Source organism: Thermobia domestica, chromosome 7 (genome assembly GCF_964235325.1).
Source record: "Thermobia domestica chromosome 7, izTheDome1.hap1.1, whole genome shotgun sequence".
In the NCBI taxonomy this organism is placed as follows: domain Eukaryota; kingdom Metazoa; phylum Arthropoda; class Insecta; order Zygentoma; family Lepismatidae; genus Thermobia; species Thermobia domestica.
Genome location: NC_137460.1, coordinates 161,604,061 through 161,622,562, shown reverse-complemented (window position 1 = coordinate 161,622,562; position 18,502 = coordinate 161,604,061).

Sequence of the window (18,502 nt, the reverse complement as noted above, 5' to 3'; positions counted from 1 at the left end):
GCGTGCACGATTCTAGCGTATTCATTACTTTGGTAAAAGCTTTTCAGAAGCTCAATCACATTTCGATTGAGTGGATGTCCTTTTCGTGGCTTAGGTAGTGCAATTATACCCTTCTCTTTAAGAAGATATTTTCCTTTACGTGCAGTATACTCACTCACATTAAATTCTTCACCATTGGTTTTCTGGTGCATGAAGCAGGAACTATGGTTAAAGTTTGTATTTTCTCATAGTGAAGTAGCAGCATTAGGCTTTTCTTTCATTAATTGTTTTAGCCTGTCCATATCCTTTACTTTCTGTTCATTTTCTTTTGTCAACTCAAGGTGTAGAGACTCATCTGCTAAGGTAAATGCTGTTTTTAGTAGCTTGCTTTTGTTTTCAGTGCACTAATAGCAGTACAGTGAACAAGCTTTCTCTGTACATAGTTTGATTTGCTACGCCATGCTTTCTAAATGGAGATTCCCCTAACTTTTATATAGATAAGTTTATTTTTTCCAGTTCCTTAGGAATAGATTGTTCTAAGCTACTTGTCTCTTCACAATCACTAACCGCTTCATTAATTTTACTTGCATCATGCGACAGTTATCATTTTGTCAACTTTTTGCCTACAATTATTGCATATCTTCTGCCCAGGAACTGAATTTACACATTTTTGTAAACTGTTAATTTTTGGGAGTAATACAAAGTTGGGTTTTAAAGATTTTCATATATATATATATATATATATATATATATATATATATATATATATATATTTGTGAGATTGAAATGGGTCTATACAGAATTTTTGGTAGCTCTCAAACTTGTTAAAAGAGTACTTTATGGTGTTCGCCGACACTTTAAGTTATATTGTTCTAAACTCACCTTACTTCTGAGACTTAGGGGGCCGTGTTGGCTCAGTGGCAGATCGTTTACCTCTTGTGCTTGGGGTCCCGGGTTCGTTCCCAGCCCCCGCCAAGTGAACTTTGTGGTGGACAAACACCGTGTGCGTGGGTTTCCTCGGGGTTCTCCCGTTTCCTCCCACTTCCTTCATTCCACCATTTCATTCATTACTCATCATCACCGTCTCCTTTAGCCTAACCGGCATAGCTGTGGGACGTAACACTCAAAGATTTCATTTCATTTTAACTTCTGATTGTTCCAACGATGTAATGCTGACAAGATTTATTTCTTGTGTATAACTCAACTTACGGCATTCAGTTCCATTTACTTTTCCAGCACTAGACTGTTTAGCACTAGAAGCACGAGGCAGTCATTTTGACTGCTTCAAGAAATATGATTTCGTATCACTTCTGTAATGTTTTCGCTAAGGCCCTAAAATTTTTTGACTTTTAATATTTTTGTGTCCACTTGTTGATAATATTAACAATAACTTTGTCTCTTTTCACAGGGGCGCTAGTGTCAGTTATACCTAGAAGTACGAAGCAGTCACGTTGACTGCCTTATAAAGAGTATGGAAAATTAGTGTTTCTGTTTGTGATTTGCAAATGGCAGCATTACATACTTCTTATTTCTATACAAAAGAAAAAATAAAACCTTTATTGTTTGTAATTTGAGACACAAAAAACTTATTGTTTTCTCTAACAACTTCATAGTACACTTTTCACTGTCTTACAAGATATCACGCAGTGTGTTATTGGAGACAAAGAAATTAGTTCAGGTACATGCGATCAATAGTGAGTACGTATAGTTAGTTGAGGTGAACCGTGTACATGTAACATTTTTCTGTGAGACCTCAAGAAATACATGATCTCTTAGAAATTGAGTCTGAATAAAATAATTAAAATTTGCAGGATTCTAGTGAAGGGAATGGAAACTTGAGTGTTTTTGAACCTGAAGGGAACATTTTATATTTAAGTGATGAAGAAAAGGAACAATGATGGGGAAGACAATTACAATAGTGGTGACAGTGTTATTGTTCCAGATGGAACAATGTGGACAAAATTGGATTTGGGACAGCGTGACTTGTCCCCTTTGAGGTAGAGCTGTAAAATTTGACAGGTGTGCTATATTTGGATACTACAACTTTTGTACAAAATTTAAAGAAAATCTAAAATATATGAGCCACATTTTAGTTTCAAATTTGGTGATTTCATATGAAATGACCCAACTACGTGTTAGTATCTATTCAAAAGAATTACATTTCCATTGGAGTTCAGCATCACAGTATGTGATCAACGTCTTGTACAGGATAATGTAAATATCTTTTCCAGTTCTGATGATGGACACTCGAGGAATTTACGCGAAATATCGAGGAATACTGGCCATTTCAGAAATTCTGGTCGCTGTAGGATGACGTAGAGTGCCAGTAATTTTGATTGTAATCTTTATTGTCCAGTAGAGTAATAAATCATTTCGAGTGCAGCATTTTTTAGAAGGAAGAGTACAAATATATTGTAATATTTTCAGTGGGGGTATTTGGTAGAGACAGCGTTACACGGGTTTAGTTTCCCCCACCTTGTTTATTGCAAAATATATCAAAAGTTTACGCACCTATGTTACAATGTCTTACAATACGAGATGAATAAAATTTATTTGAATGTCTCATAATAATCGTTGTGGAGTTAGTAAAATGAATGTGCGGAAGACTCAAGCCCATAGCAGACGGAGAGGTTGAGTAGGAAAGGATGTCCTGACCTATAGCAGAGGGAGAGAATGAAGTGATTCTTCGGTCCACAGCAGCCGAAAGGGGTTGGGAAGTTTCTCTAGCCTACAGCAGCCGGAGAAGGTATTTAAGGGTGACCAGTCTCAACGCAAACTGATACTGAATGGTGTTATGCTGTTCCTTTGTTCTTTTGGTTCGGCTACCATCTTCCGTCTTCATAGGTGGTGGCGCTGGTGCTCCTCTTGAGGACACAAGCTGGATAAAGTGTCGTCTGCCTTTGTTGTTGTTTATATTATGAATGTGTTAGTAATGCATATGGAGGGTATATTGCAGTATTAAGTACAGGAAATATATGGATGACACAGTGATCGTTTATAATTCGTTCATAATTAGAGCAAATTGGTGGTTGATTTTTTAATTTATTTTTTATTTATTTTTTTTGAGAGAGTTTATAAATTGCTATCTATGGAGTTTAAATAAAATTACCAGGTGCATTAAAAAATGTATAAACAGTTTGAACTGTCATAGAAACTTTATTTACGGTTTGAACTGTCATAGAAACTTTATTTTCCAACCTACTACGTTAAATGTTTCGGTTTTAAGTCCTTCCAAACGTCTAGTTATGTTCAACCATAATATTAAGAAGATTAAAATCATTAGGAAAATTACATCACATAGAAAGGAAAGTTTGTTAACTTGTTGTATAAGAACGAAGAAACCCAAGTTAAATTTGGATGAGGTAACCTTCACAAGAACTGGGATTATGTTATCAATAGTTTCATTCAAAAATGTAAGTTTAATCAAATTTGAATCTCCGTATTAATTCACTTTATACATACCGGTATGTAAAGTCGTGACAACGAAGGAACTAATCACTTATGGTAAAAGAAAGATATACATTAGAATCAAATTGGGATAGTAAACGTGAAAATGAAAATGTATCTTTCAATGACAATGACAGTTATGATGAGCTAAGTTCTTAAGTGCATATTGTTTAAAATATCTTTCTGTCGTTGGTACTCAGACACCAAATCGTTATTTTCTTCCTTATATGAGAAAGATCATCTCTAATTCTTTAATCGCAAAATGGTGGCAGAAGCTGCGTCGCTACGAGATGTTTTAAAAGACAATTAAGTGTGGTTTTGAAGTACCTTGATATAGTATAAACTTTTACGAAAAACTTAGATTTTTTGGAGATGGTTCGAGTGGCACATACTTGATCACTTAGAATGGATTGACTCATGACCATTATTGCTTCTTTATTGTTGCAGGCTATTTCGTAACTTGAAATCTTAAAATATCATTTAATCCTTTCGACAAAGCAAATATGCATACAAATTACCTACAGTACACTTGTGTTTTAAAAGTGCAAGAGATTTGTTAGCTCGTTCGTTATTTAGTGATCTTCCTTCTTAGTGAAAGGTTGGATAAAGTTTTCGAAAAAGAAAGTGTATTTTTAAAAATCTGAGTCCTATAATTCATTACAATTGTTTTTTATTTTTAAATTTGAATGGAAAATAAGCATAATGAATTATCCCGGGGAAAACCAGTGTTGAAACTTTCTTTGTGAGAAGGAGATCAGTGATCACAGAAAAAATATTACCACGGCGAGTGTGCCACGAGAATTCAAGTTACACCCGTAGTGTGCCGCTAGTTGAGAAAGATTGGAAAATGCTGATTTAGGCTGTCGTCAGAAAATCAAGTTGAAACGAGAGATAATGAAGGAAAATGTCTTCTGATTTATTTCATTGGAGGAATTAATGACAAATGAGGAAGTATGAATGGTCCCTAACTTTCTGTTTGATTATTGAATACATGGCTTTTCAGGAAACTACGAGTAACTATCAAGTACATGATCATCGTAGAGTACGAAAATGGGACTGCGGATGTTTCTCAAACCATTAATTAGAATATTTTTGTATTCAAATTCTTGATCTGAGTAGAATTATGAATTTTTTTCTTGAGCACATAAAATCAGTGATGATTTTAGAAGGTGTTAACGGGAGGGAAACTCGAAATAAAGAATGGATGTGATACTCGTACTGTGAAAATACTGATGACCCTGGTTGAACTTCAACCTGCGCGCTCTACGCAGCGCATCATTCACATATGAGCATGAATCTCCTTGTTATTCCTCACATCTGTACATGACCCTTTACAGATACAAGTAAAAGACGTCTTGATAATAATAACAATAATAAAAAAACAGCCTGAGGTACCATAAGGGGGAGGTTTTTTTTGGATTATTTTTTCAATATCTCGCACCATTTGCAAGATTGAGACTACTTCAGGTTGGAGTTCCGAATTCATGTATGATCAGTATTTTCTTTTTTCTTGCATGCAGTATGTAATAATTAAATATATTACATACACAATTATTTATAATGACAATGATATATGATGTTAACTGGGCAAAACATTCCAAGCAATAAAGATTCATCTTAGCCTGGAGAAGTGGTTATCCTTCGTTTTTCATTATCATATAAAGTAACCAAGAAAGTTCTGTCGCTTTTTGTGGAGGTCTGTATTCCATCGACCCTCACACAGTGAGTTGAATGCGAATGGAGATAAGGCGAAGATCAGTTGTTGGTGTGGGTATATCCAACATAGTACCTGGTTGTCGCAGTTCAGTTATAAACAGAATGAACAGAGTAAAGACAGAGTGAACATGGGACCTTCACAGAGCGTCATAAGAGTGTGTGTGCTGTGCGAATTCAAACTGGAGTGAAATGCCGCTGCTGAGGGGCAGAACATATATCAGGCCTTTGGTGAGGGTGTCGTGACTACGCAGACAGTGCAGCGGTTCGTTAACAAGTTTAAAAACTGTGACGAAACACTCGAAGACGCACCACGTGCCGGAAGACTAATACGTGTACAAAATGAAGATCTGTAGGCAGAAATTGAGGTGAACAGTGGCCAGACATGTGAGGAACTGGGACTACAATTCAGTGTGAGTGGAAAAACCATTTGGCAGCATCTTCATCAACTGGGAAAGCACTACAAATTGGGTCGATGATTCGCACATGATTTGACTCCGGGCCAGAAGGCAATGTGAGCAGACACCTGTGTTTCTTTGCTGTCTTGTCTGAGGAAGGAGCAATTTCTGGACACAATGTTGACATGTGATGAAAAGTGGGTCCTGTACGGCGCCGTCATCTTTGGTTAGCATCACATGAACCGGTTCGAAACCAGCACTGCACCAGAAGAATGTTCTCGTGTATGTTTGATGGACTGCTCGTGGCATCGTGCAACGAGAACTGCGACCAGTTGGTCAGAGCATCAATGCAACTGTGCACTGTCAGCAGTTGAGCCGTGTTCAAGAAAAAATAAAAACTTTGGAGCCAGCACTTATGAATCGCAAAGGGGTCCTCCTGTTACAGACAACGCTAAGCCCCACGTGGCTAGGATGACCCGAGACACCATTATACGCCTTGGATGGGAAACATTTGCATCCGCCATATTCCCCGGACATTGTATCGTCTGATTATCCCTGTTCCATTCCTTGGACAATCACCTTAGAGGAAGCCAGTTCAAATCCTCAGCAGAGGTATAAGATGCACTTAATACCTACTTTGCTTCACGGCTAGAGGTGCAAGGGCTCGGAAAAAAACCGGCCTTTTTGAAAAAAAAAAAAAAAAACCACTTTTTTCTGCTTCGCTTTTTTGTTTGGGAAATTTTGGGCTTTTTTCAAAATTCTGCTTTAAATTGATAAAGCAGACATTGTTTCGCTTCTCTTTAACACAAAAAGTCATTTAATTAGTGGTTGATGCCGATAATAATATAAAACCTCGAAAATAAACCATGAATTTCGAACAGATATTTCAAACAATTTTTCTTCAACATATTTACGTTATGAATTCCAAAGGATTAACCAATGTATATAATAAGAATTTTTTAACCTCCTATATACAAAAGTAAGCAAGGTTGGCAAGAACCATGGTTGTTTTTGAAAAGGTCAAAAACCCGTTTTTGGGGGGGAAGTTTAAACCTTTTTTTTTTTTTTTTTTTTTGTTTAAACCAGGATTTTTGATTTAGATATTTTGCTTTATGTATTTATATTACATATTCACAGAAATAAGTTTGTTTCGCCTTGGTGTTATTATGCAACAGCGGGATTACGCTGGAAAAGGTCCCATAAGAAGTCCGGTCAGTAAACTTCTTAAATTGAGAAACTCCCGCCCTAGCCATCGGGAAAATCCCGTCATTACTTTAAATGTAAAACAATAATGGGAAAATCCTGTTATTACTTTGCATGTAAAATTTAAAGGTCAGCGTATCATAATCAGTACGCTAAAACTGAGGTATTAAATTACAAATTTAGTATGTAGATATCATTAAAAGTCCAATCCAAGCTAATGTTGGAAGCTACGTAGGCAATCGATAAATTTTGCCAATTTCTATCAATATATTTAAGCAACCTTGGCTTCTTTATAAAACAACAGGCATTCAGGTATGCAGAAATATACAATTTGGTTTCGTTTCGTATGTTTAGGCTTAACATCCTTACGTAGAGATGCAAAAAAGCCGGCTTTTTTGAATCGATGGTTTTTTTCACATAAAAAGCCGGCTTTTTTGGGAAAAAGACGAGAATTTTGGAAATTTTGGCTTTTTTCATTTTCATGATTTTTCTATCTAAATAGCTTTCTTATAGTATATTCTATACTTAGATAAGAATTCCATGATCTAAATGCCATATTTCGCTCTAAAATTCACCATCAAGATGGATGGAGCACATGTTTTACGAATTAAAGCTAACATGAAGAATGTAGTATTTGAGGGCAATTTTAGAGGCTATTTAACTTTATTTTAACTTTTGAGTTATCGATATTTTTTCTTCTCGATATCATTTCAGTTTGTCGTCTGTTTCATTTCTAAGTGCTTAGTACTCTAGCTTCTAACGCAGAAGTTAAACTTACGTTTTTCTATATATTCGTCAAAGCGTACGTTTTTCAATATATCCGTCTAACCGTTCTTCCACATTTCTGTTATACTGTAGCTGTGCAACGATTTAGCAATAATTTTCCGGATACAACCTTGAATACTAATTTATACAAATAATCGGTAGCGGATTTAGAAACGTACTTTGGGACGGGTTTCTCTGATGGTTTCATTTTCTAAAATCTCCTAATTTTATTTGGGAGGAGCTTGAAGTTTATGAGTACAGGCATAACTAATACTGTATTTCGTTTCGTTTGTATATTTAGCGATAATCTTCCGGATACAACCTTGAAGATCATTTTATACTGAGAATCAGTGGCGGATTTAGAAAAGTATTTTGGGAGGGTTTTTTTCTTACTAATGTTTAGTTTTTTCTAAACATTCGTAATTTTTATTTGACGGCAGCTTAAAGTTTATGAGTAAAGGCATAACTAATAGATATTTCGTTTGTTTAAGACATTCCGTAATTTTGGGGAACAGGCTTCAGTCCGAAAGACCGCCCCCCCCCCCCCTAACCCTCGCAAAACCGTCACTGCTGGTAATTAGTAATAATAACGATTTAAAAACAATAAGAAATGAAGTCAGCCAACTCACAGTACACGCACTATTTCTACTTCATAGATGGAATGAAGAAAAGTTTTGTCAGAATGGTCGAATGCTGAGTTGAATTCCGGACTTCTCGATAGAAGCGCAAAAGCTCCAATCAATCATGTTTGTTGTGCAGTTGTATTTATCTTAACTTAAATATATTCCGTAGTCCTTTTTTTTTTGTGTGTGTGTGTGTGTGTGCGTTGGTGGGGTGGGGAGAGTTCCATAATGATATGAAGGGTATGAGCCAAGAACATGGTAACTAACAAATTTTCAATTGCTGAGTTACGCATCATCAGATAGGCAGCAACACATACCGCTTCCTTTAATTCCTCATGTATAGACTTATGCGAAAAATCAGCTTTCCGACTTTCAAAATGGATTGTGCAGCAGAAAATTTCTAATTTCTTAAAATAGTAAAATTATGGGTTACCATATTCTTATCTCACACCCTTCATGTTCAATCCCTCTTGTTAAAAATACAGAAAACTTGAGGACTGAATAAACTGTGATGGTGCTTATATAAAACTGTAGAATTTCAAGAATATACAAAACCAAAAGCTCTAGGTGTGCAGCCTTTAAGTGTATCACATAAATCTAAGTATTTTTCTTATGTTTTATTTTAATTTTATTTTGTTCCAAAAAGAGGGTATGGAATATTTTGAAGTAAAAATACTACATAGAATTTTGCTACTTATTTGAGTATTTTTTTAAAAAAAGTATTTACTTTTAGGGTTGGCTGGTTTACACCAGCTGTTTTTTCTTCTTTTTTTAAAAATAAACAACTGGTTTAAAACGAAAAAAATAAAAGGTACGAAAAATGCGAATCGTGTGAACTTCATGGTGACGTTTCCATACATCAAACCATCTGCATTAGTTTTATTTCCTTTTCATCTTTTAATCAAGGTGTCCCATGTTCAATTCTCGGTCGAACCACAACCCTTCTTTCATGCGTAAACAAAGTAGCGGTTCGGATGTCACTTTAAGCGAAAGTCTTCTCCTTGATAACCTCGGTATTACGTAAGGATGTTAAGCCTGAACATACGAAACGAAACTAAATTGTATATTTCTGCATGCCTGAATGCCTGTTGTTTTATAAAGAAGCCAAGGTTGCTTAAATATACTGATATAAATTGACAAAATTTATCGATTGCCTACGTAGCTTCCAACATTAGCTTGGATTGTACTTTCAATGATATGTACGCACTAAATTTGTAATTTAATACCTCAGTTTTAGCGTACTGATTATGATACGTTGACCTTTAAATTTTACATGCAAAGCAATAACAGGATTTTTTCCGTTATTGTTTTACATTTAGAGTAATGACGGGATTTTCCCGATGGTAGGGCGGGAGTTTCTCTATTTAAGAAATTTACTGACCGGACTTCTTTAAGCTTATGTGACCTCTTCCAGCATAACCCCGTTGTTGCATAATAACACCAAGGCGAAACAAACTTATTTCTGTCAATATATAATATAAATACATAAAGCAAAATATCTAAACCCAAAAAAACCTGGTTTAAACAAAAAAAGCCTAGTTTAAACTCCCCCCAAAAAACGGGTTTTTGGCATTTTCAAAAACAACCATGGCTCTTGCCAACCCTGCTTACTTTTGTATGTAGGAGGTTAAAAAAAAAAATCTTATTATATACATTGGTTAATCCTTTGGAATTCATAATGTAAATATGTTGAGAAGTAAAACTGTTTAAGATATCTGTTCGAAATTCATGGTTTATTTTCGAGGTTTTATATTATTATCGGCATCAACCACTAATTAAATGACTTTTTGTGTTGTAGAGAAGCGAAACAAAATCTGGTTTATCAATTTAAAGCAGAATTTTCAAAAAAGCCCAAAATTTCCCAAGCAAAAAAGCGAAGCAGAAAAAACCGAGTTTTTTCCAAAAAAAGCCGGTTTTTTTCCGAGTCCTTGCATCTCTATCCTTACGTAATACCGAGATTATCAACAAGACTTTCGCTTAAAGTGACATCCGAACCGCTACTTTGTTTACGCATGAAAGAAGGGTTGTGGTTCGACCGAGAATTGAACATGGAACACCTTGATTAAAAGGTGAAAAAGGAAATAAAACTAATGCAGATGGTTTGATAACTGGAAACGTCACCATGAAGTTCACACGATTCGCATTTTTCGTTCTTTTTATTCTTTTGGTTTAAACCAGTTAAAAAAAAAAAAAAAAAAGGCTGGTGTAAACCAGCCAACCCTAAAAGTAAACACTTCTTTTAAAAAATACACAAATAACTAGCAAAATTGTATGTAGTATTTGTACTTCAAAATATTCCATACCCTCTTTTTGAAACAAAATAAAATTAAAACATAAGAGAAATACTTAGATTTATATGATACACTTAAAGGCTGCACATCTAGAGCTTTTGGTTTTGTATATTCTTGAAATTCTACAGTTAAGTTTTATATAACCACCATCACGGCTTACCCAATCCTCAAGTTTTCTGAATTTTTAACGAGAGGGATTCAACATATCATTACGGAACTCCCCCTCCTACCAAACAAAAAGGACTACGGAATATATTTAAGCTAAATACAACTGCACAACAAACATGACTGAGTGGTTAGCTTTTGCGCTTCTATCGGGAAGTCCGGGATTCAACCCTTCTGACAAAGCTTTTCTTCATTCTATCTGTGAATGTAGAAATAGTGCATGTACTGAGTTTGCCGACTTCCTTTCTTATTGTTTTTAAATCGTTATTATTACTAATTACCAGCAGTGACCGTTTCGCGAAGGTTAGGGGGTCGGTCTTTCGGACTGAAGCCTCTTCCCCAAAGTTACGGAATGTCTAAAACAAACGAAATATCTATTAGTTATGCCTTTACTCATAAACTTTAAGCTCCCGTCAAATAAAAATTACGAATGTTTTCAAAACTAAACATTAGTAAGAAAAAACCCTCCCAAAATACTTTTCTAAATCCACCACTGATTCTCAGTATAAAATGATGTTCAAGGTTGTATTCAGAAGATTATTGCTTAATATATAAAGGAAACGAAATATTAGTTATGGCTGTACTCATAAACTTCAAGCACCTCCCAAATAAAATTAGGATTTTTTGAAAACAGAACAATCAGAGAAACACCTCCCAACGTACTTTTCTAAATCCGGTACTGATTATTTGTATAAATTGGTATTCAAGGTTGTATCCGGAAAATTATTGCTAAATCAATGCATAGCTACAGTATAACAGTAAATGTGGAGGTACGGTTTAACGGATATATTGAAAAACGTACGTTTTGATGGATATATAGAAAAACGTCAGTTTAACTTTTGCGCTAGAAGCTAGAGTACTAAGCTCCTAGAAATGAAACACGGATGACAAAGTAAAATGATCCAGAGAAGAAAAAAATGTCGATAACTCAAAAGTTAAAATAAAGTTAAATAGCTTCTAAAATTGCCCTCAAATACTACATTCTTCATGTTAGCTTTAATTCGTAAAACATGTGTTCCATCCGTCTCGATGGTGAGTTTCAGAGTGAAATATGACATTTAGGTCATGGGATTCTTATCTAACTATAGAATATACTATAAGAAAGATATTTAGATAGAAAAATCATGAAAATGAAAAAAGCCAAAATTTCCAAAATTCTCGTTTTTTTCCCAAAAAAGCCGGCTTTTTATGTGAAAAAAAAAACATCGATTCAAAAAAGCCGGCTTTTTTCATCTGTATTCACGGCCCACCAAGTTCTACCGCGATGGAAACCATGGCCTCCCAGAACGTTGGCAGAAGGTCGTCAGTGCTGGTGGGTACTATATTTGATCTTCCAGGCACGTTTTAGTTGTCATATCGATGTTCGAAGATGGTGGGTGAAAAAGCGATAGAACTTCCTTGATTGCAGTTATATTTCCATGAAACAAATGCCTGAGAGATATACAACCTTTGTATGCAAATATGTTGTGTTGGAGTGTATAACTCAGGATATAATGCTTTACTCTTTTAAAATTTCAACACTTTCAGTGTATCCCTGAAAATGTAATACAGAAATAACTGCCACGTTTCTAAATATTCAATTATAGAGGTGGACAATCTACACGAAATTTGGAATCGACCAGCGAAAACGGCACGTTTGTAGCACTTGTGATTTTCGAGATCCCATTGTCGAAAGGATTATAGACTTTTCTTTGGAGACAGACATATAAACCTAACATTTTTAAAATATAGACTAGCTGAATCTGCGCTGCCTGCTCAGCGCATCGTTCTCGTATGACCATGAATCTCCTTCCCACTGTGCATGTCTCCTTACTCACATCCGTCTCCTTGAGCCTACGTAAAACTTAAAGATTTCATTTCATTTCCTTACTCACATAAGCAAAGGACAGGAGAATCACAAAGAAAGGGAATTGTAGCAAATTTGTAGTAACACGATATCAAGTGGAAATATTTTTTCTAATAAATCCACATCGGTCCGAGTAGGCCTCATTGCGTCTCTTGAGGCCTTTGAAGTTGCCAGCATGCAATAGGTTTTGCCATTCAGTTTTAAGTAAAGCGCCTGCAATGTCCGTCAACCTGCAATACATAATTTCACTGCTGGTTGCCTAACACCGTAGTTTCGGCCTGCAACAATGTTAATCTTATGAGCTCAAAACGGCCTCTAAAATATTGAATAGAACAGTAACGACACGGGTTTTGAACATTTGAATGAGAACTGGACAATCTACACAAAATTTATAATCGAGTAGTGAAAACGGCACGTTTTTTAGCACTTGTGGTTTTCGAGATCTCATTGTTGAAAGGATTACGGGCAAACACATAAACCAAGCATTTTAATATATAGACTATCTAAACCTGCCCTCTGTAAACAGCGCATCATTCACATATGAGCACGAATTTCCTTGTCATTCCTCACAACATCTGTACATGTCCCTTTACAAACACAAGTGAAAGACGTCTTGATAAAAATCGGCAAGAAGTACCATAAAGGGGAGGTTTTTCGATTATTTTTTTCAATATCTTGCACCGTTTGCAAGATTGAGCCTACTTCCGATTGGAGTTTCTAATTCATGTATGATCAGTGTTTTTTTTTTCTTCTTGTGTGCAGCATGTAATAAGCAAATACATTACATACACAATTAATTATAATGTCAGTATTATATGCTGTCCCTTGGAATCCAAACAATAAAGATCCATCTTAGCCTGGATAAATTGTTATCCTTCGTTTTTCATTATCATTTGGCCATGAAACAAACGCCTGAGGTATATACAACCCTATATATAAATATGTTTTGTGTTGGAATATATAACTCATAGAATATGATGCTTTTTAAAAATTTCAACACTTCCAGTGTACCCCTAAAATTGTAATAAAGAAATAACGGTCATTTTTTAAAAAATATTTAATTAGAACTGGGCAATCTACACAAAATTTGAAATCGACCAGCGAAAACGGTATGTTTCTAGTACTTGTGCTTTTCGAGATCTCAGTCTCCTTCGTGGCTAAGCGGTTAGCGTACGTGCCTTTGTCGTGGAAGACCCGGGTTCGATTCCCGGCGGGAGCTCATGTGGTTCGGATTCCACGTTAATCAGTAGGTCCACGTCTCACATAGCCTCGCTGCTGAACGGGTCTTAAAACTTAAAATCAACTCAACTCGAGATCTCAGTGTCGAAAGATTGAAGACAAACATAGAGATAAACATATAAACCTAGGATTTTAATATATAGATGACCGATGTATTAAACATATTTATTCTTTTCTGCAATCATACATTCAAGTAGTAATCTTTCTTACACTTGAGTCAGCTTTATGTGGCTACTGTCACCAGGGACATACACAAATTTATTTCGAAAGGTCCAAAGCTTTTCGGAGGATCCAAATTCAGTGAAGATAAGGTATATTAAAATACATAAAATTATCTCTGAAATTAGAGTAAATTTACAGAAAAGTTTTGATTTCGTGCGAACCAAATTCCGAGGATCGAATCCTGTCTGATAGTAATCTTTAGTAGGTAAGATATCAATTACTTTGAAGTTTTCTAGAGAATTATAAACCTCCTTGATTAAAATAATACGAATTTTAATTGAGCATGGACGCTAGCCTTGATTTTACACATTAATACTTTCACAATAAATAACTTTCCGATGTCTAACAATAATATGTGTAACCTAAGCACGATCTCTTTTAAATTTCTCTATACATCGATAAGCTGCACAAGAAATTGAAGTTTTCTTTCTCTAACCAATAGTCATTCATAACACACAATGTCATGCAAGCACGATTTGGCCTCATACCAATACGGCTGAAAGGGCAACGCGTTTGCGGTGCCAATTGTGCCTCTAGTGGTTATTTTATAACTTTGGTTAGTTTATATGTAATCCAGTGACATATGACATATTTAGCGGTCTCAAGCCTCTCGAAATAAATTTGTTAGTTTTTCGCATTCTACATACAACAATAATCCTTCTTACCATTTCTAAGAATTTCATTGACTCTCCATTTTCTTATGCTCTTTGCTCAGAAATAATAGGCCTACTGCGTTTGTCAAATTTCATTCCAGGTAAGGAATGCGTTGTTTTTTTCTTTGTTTCGTCCATTCCCCTCTTCTGTTTCCTTTTCTTAGTTTCGTTGCTCCTATCATACTTTCAGCCAATGTTAGTTGTGGTTCAAGTCAGGCGTCGTGAGTAACACCTAGTGATGAGCAAATGCAAGACCAAGACCTGGGTGGTCTTGGTCTTCCTTGCAAGAGTCTTGCAAGTGTTGCTTTTAACGAATCTTATACTTTTAATAGACAAATTATACTCTAGGTATAAGGGGGTAAATTCTATAATGCGCCAATAGTAACGGAAATACAATGTATGTTTCTAAATGTAATATAGTTTACCTTCGTGTATGATGATAATGGACAGTGGGCCACATAAATTCTTGATGTACAAAGTACGCGAGATAGGCAACTCAACTAACGCCTGCTCCAAGATTAATTATGCCTGGTAGAGTAGCTAGAACAGCAGCATGAAGTTGACCCCAAGTGTTAAAAGAACAAAACGAAAGGTGTGTCTTTGTGCAGGAGTGAGGAGAAACGCTGGCTGACGAAGTGACAAAAGGGAGTCTTTGGATATTTGTACTCACAGTAAACAGCACAATACCACAAAAAATATATACCGACACCAGAGGCGCAGATGAGTAGATAACAGTCAGGGGACTTAAATAATCTTATAATTAACTCATGAGGGATTATAAACATCTTAACTTACTTCAAATGACTATACATATATGCGTATCAAATAATATACAGATAGATTATGCGGTATATGTAGTACGAAATTTTTTTAAGTAAACACAAAATAGCCTTGCGCTGAGTTTTGAAACTATTAACAATAGTCCTCCCTGCAAATCAATTAAAATATGGATCGATCATTCGGGGAAGAGCCCAGCCTCCAATGAAAATTTTGGGGTCTAACAGGGCCTGAGCTCCTTGGTTCCGGCTCCACTGATTGATACGTAATACTGCTTCGAAAGAAGAACTTGCCTGATTTCATTATTCTTTAAATGACCTTTGAAAATGCTAAATATTGGTACGCAGTAATTTATTTGTAAATATTAAAAATGCAAAATTCGATAACTCAAACAAGTTGGAGAACTTATCCGTACTAAGCGTATTTCCCCTTAGGGTGCAAATATAACTGAAGGTTCCTGATTTGTATAATATTTGTGAAAATTTACACATTGACACACAAGGAGAAAAGGGAAGAATATAGTGTCAATTACAATTTAAAAATACACGAAATTACGGATAGTATCAAATATAGAACCATTAACAGAATTAACTATAATTCGTTTTCTCCATTCATTTTTCTTCCTTTATTTTCAGGATTACGTCATCACTGAATTTCTCTATTGGAGATTATTTACGTTTAGCAGCATCCAACTGGAGCTCAGCCTTGAAAATGAAACATTTTAAAAAGAGTCAAGGGAGCGGACGGGAATCGGACCCGGACCAGGAAATTGGCAAATCACAACGCTAAACATTCACCTAAAGCGTTACTTACTCTGGCTCGCCTAAATAAAGAGTATTTTCTGTTCGCTCAAAACAGTCAAATTATATATAGCCAAATTGATTGCCAAAACAGGAATATGGAATATGTCGAATCCCTGCATTGGCTCACTATGGGAAAGTAAATGGAAATGTTCAATTTTACAGGAATAATACAATTAAGTGGAATTATGCCTATGCAAATACTTTTATACTAACATAGAGAATGAAACTAATCAATATTTGAGCTTATTGGGTTGACAATGTTGCAAACATGGTACAAAGTGTTTTTTTCAAATAGCAGTAGACGTCCACTCTTTAGCCTATGATTGTTGACATCAAAACATTCCTAAATGTGGGGCACTGTCTTCCGAAGTTCATGTGTGGCATAAATAAAGCTGCGTCAAAATCATCATAATTACCACCCGACGGGAGATCACGTGGTTCAGTTTTTATGTTAATCAATACGTCCACGTCTCATATAGTCTTGCTGTTGAAAGGGACGTTAAACTCCAAATCAACTCAACTCATTAAGAACATAGTTCTGAGTTAATTATCTCGTGCAGAGGGTCCTTGGTTCGATCCCAGATTGCACAAAGTGAGATTTGTGGTGGAGAAACACCGTGTGTGCGTGGGTTTTATCAGGGTCCCCTGCTTCCTCCCACTTTCTTCGTTCCACAATTTTCTTTCATTCCTCATCACCGCCTCCTTTACCTAGCTGACATATGCATGGGACGTCTAACTAAAAAAAGATTTAATTTCATTTCATTGAAAAAATTAGTATAGTTCATAATCTGCATCTTTATAAAGCAACTTGAACAATCATATAGATGTATAATGCTTACAATTGAATTAAATCACAATTTCAGTAATTTGCAATATCTTAGGTTTCTCATTTATTTACATCAAATGTTTAGTTATTTTATAATTTATAGCAAGAAACATAAAGTGAAATCTTTAGTTTTAAATCCCAAGGTTATGGCGGTTAGTATAAAGGAGACGGTGATGATGAGAAGTGAATGAAATGGTGGAATGAAAAAAGTGAGGATACGGGAGAACCCAGAGAAAACACGAGCACGGTGTTTGTCCACCATAAAGTCGATATTAGCTGCTATATAAGACACAATTATGTATACCTTTGTTGTGGGAGGCCCTGGTTCGATTCCGGTGAGAGCTCATGTGGTTCGGATTCCATGTTAGTCAGTTGGTCCCGTCTCATATAGCCTCGCTGCTGAAAAGGACGCTAAAATCAAATTCAACTCAATTAAACAATTATCTATACATTGCATTTAATTAGGAAATCGGCATTGTTATCATAAGAGCAAGTTTATGAAAATGAAATGTACAATAAAGGCTGTATATAAAATAGAATTTGCGTAATGTTGTAATGCCCAACTAGGGTTGCAGTAGTGAACAGTTCAAACTATATATTCCAGTAAGAATTATATATAGAGAGGATTTGCTTTAAAGTGCAATCCATACGAATATTCGCGTTTTAATCCGACTACAAATCAGAGTGGTAAAAAATCATGATTTTTTTAAAAATCATTTTTGTTGATTTTTTTTATTTAAATCGATTTTTTAGATTTAAATCAAATCTTCTCCTCGTATAATACAATTCGCGAATTGAAGAATAAACATTAAAAATCAGTATTAAATGTTAATTATGCCATTTAAGTGAAAGTATTGGGATTTAATTTTGAATTAATCCCCAATTGTTAACCTATTTTAATCCTAAACAATGTTTCTTCAGCATTATGAAGAAAGTACAGCAACGTTTATCAACATGATTTTTTAATACAAAAGTTACTGATTATTGGCAGGGGCATATTTAAAAAAATCAGAACTAGCTAGCAGCATGAAATACATGTAAGTTACATAAATTTCAACTAAAATTAACCAATTAACTCTATAGCCTATAGAACCCGGAGGTTCAGTGCCACGCTCACTAAAGCTCTCCATTGACTTCTGTCCTTAGCCAACTGGATAAAGTTTCTACTTTGTATTCCTATTTCTACGAGATGCATCTTAATATTGTTCTCCCATTTGCGCCTAGGTCTTCCTAATGGTCGTTTTCCGATTGGTCTTTCAGTTAAGACTTTGAAAGCGTTCCTAATTTCTTCCATCGTGGCTACATGACCTGCCCACCTAGGCCTCCTAGATTTGATGACCCTAACAATGTTTGGTAAACCGTATAAATTATGTAGTTCCTCGTTATGAAGTTTCCGCCATTCCCCATTCTCGCCCTTCTTGGGTCCGAATATTTGTCTTAGGATCTTGTTCTCAAATACTTTCAGTCTATGCTCTTCCCTCATAGTAAGCGAGCATGTTTCGCAACCATACAGAACAACAGGCATGATTATCGTTTTATATATTTTAAGCTT